Here is a 5371-nt window from a genome sequence, read left to right on the forward strand (position 1 = left end):
AGATATCAGTCAGGTATCTTCCTCAATATAACTGTATCTTTCTTTTTTTTCAATCAAGAGGTAACCAATCACAAAATGGTAGTAGTGGTTGTTTTGAGACATAAAATAGTATTTCAGTTAAAATAATTTGCCTTTCAGTACAATTTGTTAAGAAATGAAAAAAAGAAATTTTATTAAAAATCATTGGGTTTTGTTTTTCCTCCTTGATGGCAATCAGGAGATTAAGAATAATTTCTAAATTATTATAAATTCACCTGTATTAGTTACCTTTTGTTGCATAACAATATTATCACAGATTTAGTGGCTTATGACATCACATAATTATTATTATATCACAGTGTTTGTGGGTAAGAGTTTGGGCATGGCTTAGCTGCATGTATCCTCGTATTCAACTATTCACAAAAATGAAATGAAGGTGTTTGCTGAAGCTGTGGTCTCACCTGACACTTGACTTAGGAATGATCTGTGTCTAAACTCGCATGTGGTTTTTGGCAAGATTCAGTCACTTTGAAGGCTAAGGGACTGAGAGCCCATTTTCTTGCTGGGTGTTGGTTGGGATCCACTGTGTCAGCACCTTGCCATGCAGCTGGCAACATGGTAGTTTGCTTCTTCAAAACCAGCAAGGAAGAGAGATTATCAGAACAACACAGGTTACAATATTGCATAATCTAATCTCGTACTTGTAAAAACATTCACGTATCACCGTGCCTTATTCTGTCTGTTACCAACAAGTCACAAGCCCTGTTCACATGCCGGAGAAGAGGATCACACAAGGGTAGGAACAGCAGGGGTCAGAGATCATGTATGTAACCCTAGCATCTGTCCTCTCTGGACCCCAATAGTTCACATCCCTTCCCCATGCAAAATACATTCACCTTTTTTCCAAGGAGACTTCCACAAGACACTGATCCCATTAAAGTATTAATATTAAGTCCATAATCTCATCACTTAATAAGATTGGATCCAGGTATGGATAAGGCTCTTTGTGTGTAGTTCCTTTGCAAAATGAAAAAAACAAGTTACCTGTAAAATGTAGAGACAAGTGTTCTGCACCCTCTCTTACACACCCTACATGCAGTGGTTGGACAGTCATCTGGGGCCATTTACAGGAGATCCTATTAAAGACGGGGGAATGGAGAAAAGTAGTCACTGCTCCTACAGACTCTGGAATCCAGTCCTGCGAATGTTGGAATTTCTTGATTATGTACCAAGGCCTTCTTTGCTTTAGCTGCACCTTCTTGGTTCTTGTTGGTTCTTACTCATAATGAGAATTCCAAGGCAGGGATAAAACAGTTTCTTCTCCAACTTGCCTATCTGAAAATAAAATAATAGCTCCCTCCTTTCACCATTGTAGCCTGTATATGTTTATATTACAGGGTATTTTCTAAACTGAAAAAGCAAATTTCTTCATTTAAGGTATGGCTTATCTTTTTTCATAAAACTGAGTTGGCTATTGGTAGGCCACATGCTAACTGGTAAAAGGATAAAATAGACATCTTTGCTCTCTTCACTTAACTCACTTCCTGAAGCTGTTTATGATATTACCAAAATTTATGTTGGAGGAGGGAGGAGACTAATGAGGGTTAGAAAAATTATTATTGACTAAGTTCATAATATTAGTCATAATATAGCGCTACATTTATTGAACCTAGGAGATAGTTAAAACATATTCTTTTCTTTGTTTTCTAATTAATGTTTATTGGGGTGACAATTGTTAGTAAAGTTACATAGGTTTCGGGTGTATAATTCTGTAAATACCTTATCTACATATTGCATTGTGTGTTCACCACCCAAAGTCTAATCTCCTTTTGTCACCATATATTTGACCCTTTTAGTTTCTTCTTCCTCTCCACCTCCTTACCCTCTGGTAACCACTAAACAGTCCTCTGTGTCTTATGAGTTTTTGTTGGTTTGTCTTGTTAGTTTGTTGCTTTCAGTTTTATATCCACATATGAGAGAAAGCATATGGTTTTCAACTGTTTCTGTTTAACTTACTGTATTTCAATTAGCATAATAATATCTCTCATCTAGTGTTTTCAGAATAAACTTTTTGAACATTTTAATAAAAGAGCTAATATAATTAAAGAAAAAGTGACACTGAGTTTTCACTGCATATTAAGCAATGAAGAACATGTCATTTTCAGTTTTTGAAAATTATCTATCATGATTGCATCATTAATATTCTCTTAAATACCATAGTAAACATATATTTTAATACAGTAGCATTGTTGAGAATAGCTTAGTTTAAAATTATCTACCTACAATATATAAGTTATCATCAGTAATTATCCTCTTTCACTCCAAGAAAATATTCTCTTTCATTCCAGGTAACTAATAAAAGAATATATAAATTATGAACCATGGGTATACCAATTTTGATTTGAAATTGACACTGTAAAATATTGACCATTACCCAGAGAATAAAATTCAAATACATCAGAAAGTTTTCCCTATTGAAAACTTGCAGGCATTTTGTAGAAAATATGCAGGCACTGACAAAAGATTATAATTTACTCTAATAAAATGTTGCAAAGAGTTGTATTTTTCATTTTAATGAGTATATATAAATATGAGCAATCTACCTTCAAGTCATATCAAGAATGTAACATAAATTATGCAAGTCTTGTTTAACACTACAGCAGGCATATGGGCCATAAATAATTCTAAGAGTAACATTTAAATAGAAAATTAAAATGTCATTATTTATTAATTAAAAATACACACACTGTATGTGTAGAGAGAGAGAAAGAGATATGGGATTGCAATGTTGAATCAGATAACAAATTAAGAATTTATTACCTTTGTAAATTTAATACATAGTATTTGAAAATAAACAGATATGTAGAAATTTTTAAATATATGAAACACAAAGCATTAGGAAATATAAGATCAACAGAACCAAAATGAAGAAAATATTGACATTAAATTATAGAAATGGAGAACTTAAAAAAAATTAAAGTTATTTTCAAACTTCCAAATAAACAATCTATGTGTTAGAATACATACATACATATATATATATATATATATATATATATATATATATATATATATAATAAAGCCTTGGATTGTGAGTAACATGCTTTGTGAGTGTTCCAGAAGATAAGCAAACATTTCTGATACATTTTGACATGGTAAACGAGCAATGTCTTGCAATATGAGTACTTTGTCTCCAGAATGAATTATGCTCACAAACCAAGGTATTACTGTGTGTGTGTGTGCGTGTGTGTGTGTGTGTGTGTGTGTGTAATTTCTCCTCCCCCTGCCCAAGATACTGAAAAAAGGCCAAGGGGAGAAAATAGCCCTGGCACCTGATACTGTGAAAAAGCAAGAGGCCAAGAATTTTTTTAATCCCATTTGAGAAAAGATGCAAGAGTTTTGGCATTGGACAGAACATCCAGCCTGAAAGGGCCATCTCCTGCTTTGTCAAATGACCCTCTTTCATCCAGCTGCAAGCAGCAAAATCCTGTCCTCTGTAAGCAGCTCAAATTGCCTCCCATGATTAACCATTTCACCTTGGGACTGCTGACAAATATCTACTAGATTATTTAAGCTGGCCTATACGTACAGGCAGAGGTAAAGCAAGAGAAGAAGCAGACACCATTGGCTTGATCTGATAAAAAAGCTGTCACCAAAGGGAATGTCCCACCCAACTCAGAGGCCACCAGTCCTTCAAGCAGAGGTTGATACTCTTACCATCTTGGTGGGGAGCAAGAAGCCTGGGCTAGAGGTGACTGCACCTGATGTAGATCCCACAGATCTGGCTGTCTTTCTGCCTGCCCTGTCTTAAAAGATGGGAGGTCCCTACTAACTGCATTATCAAGGGGAAGGCCAGGTGGGTCATGTAGTCCACAAGAAGACCTGTACCACTGTCACATTCACACAAGTTAACTCAGAAGACAAAGGAGCTCAAGTTAAGTTGATGGAAGCTACCAGGACCAGTTACAATGACTGTGATGTGATGTGATGTGATGTGATGTGATGTGATGTGATGTGATGTGATGTGATGTGATATGATGTGATGTGATGATTCACCATCACTGGGGAGACAACATCGTAGACCAGAATCTGTGGCTCACATCAACAAGCTGGAAAAGACAGAGGCTAAAGAATTTGCCTCCAAACCAAGTTAAATGTACACTGTTGAGTTTCCTGAATATAAAAATAATAAGGGGCCAGCCAAGTGGCTCAGTTGGTTGAGTTAGCTTGGGAGCACGAGCTCTGAGCAGCAGGGCTGCTAGTTAGGATCCCACATGAGGGCCAGTGACATGGCACCCTCTACAGCTAAAATGGTGAACAACAGCTCTACCTGGAGCTGGGCTGCTGTGAGTGGCCCGCAATAGTGTAGGCTGCAGCCCCTGCTGCAGTGGGCTGCTGTGAGCTACCATGAGTGGCCAGCATCCAGCACGAGCAGCCGGCAGCCAGTGTGAGCTGGCGTGAGCTGACGTGAGCACCGTGAGCTGCCATGAGCAGCTGTCCAATGGTCCATGAGTGACTGCCTCACCAGAGAAGAGCACAATGATAGCACCAACATGGGTCAGTGAAGTGACATCCTCCACAACTAGAATGAAGAACAAAAGGACAGCAACTTGTCTGTTCCTCATCTCTGATTTCCCAATGCTGTTTCCCCGCCCCATTGCCCAATAAAATCTTTAAAAAATAAAAACATTAAAAAAATAAAAATTCTCCTTTAAATTAAAATGTCTAATTGCACCAAACACTTGTTACAAATGGCAAGGAAGACTATTCAAGACTATTGCATAGGGGCAAGAGATAGAACTCAATGCTGAAAAGCAGTTAGGATTTATAGCCAAAGTATAGAATGGTGTGGTCAATAGATGGAGAATTACTAAAGGGAACTTCATTAGATATTAAGGGTAGGAAGACTCTTACTAATCAAGCTTAATGGGATGTTTACTAAAGGCAGGCTAAGGATTCAGCTATCAAAGGTAAAGAACGAGGAACTTGATAGATATCAAGGATGGGGGGATTCTCAATAAAATGGTTCAACAGGATTCTTTGCTAAAACTGAGCAAGCCAAGATTGAGGCCTGGTCAAAGAGAGGGCTGAGATGAACCTGACTGAAATTTGTTTCTGCTAATGACATATCAGTCTAGGCATTATGACCTTGAAATTAATATATATATATATATATATATATATATATATATATATATATTACAGAGTAAAGAAAGAGGAAGAAAAGAAAAGAAAGGAAGGAAGGAAGGAAGGGAGGAAAGATAATGATGGAAGGGAAAAGAAAACTGTGAGGAGGGAAAGAAAATATTGAAATGTAAAATTCTAAATATACAGCCGACTTAGCAGAGCTTGCTCATGTGGTTGCATCAGCTGGGAGCTCACCTGGAGCTGG

The 5371-nt window shown here is 37.1% G+C and overlaps 1 pseudogene; it reads left to right on the forward strand.

Annotated features, from left to right (window-relative positions):
• The first annotated feature begins 3259 nt into the window (after positions 1-3259).
• Positions 3260-4133, forward strand: LOC109373044 (60S ribosomal protein L7a pseudogene; annotated as a pseudogene).
• The last annotated feature ends 1238 nt before the right edge of the window (positions 4134-5371 follow it).

Source organism: Hipposideros armiger, unplaced genomic scaffold (genome assembly GCF_001890085.2).
Source record: "Hipposideros armiger isolate ML-2016 unplaced genomic scaffold, ASM189008v1 scaffold_686, whole genome shotgun sequence".
Lineage (NCBI taxonomy): Eukaryota > Metazoa > Chordata > Mammalia > Chiroptera > Hipposideridae > Hipposideros > Hipposideros armiger.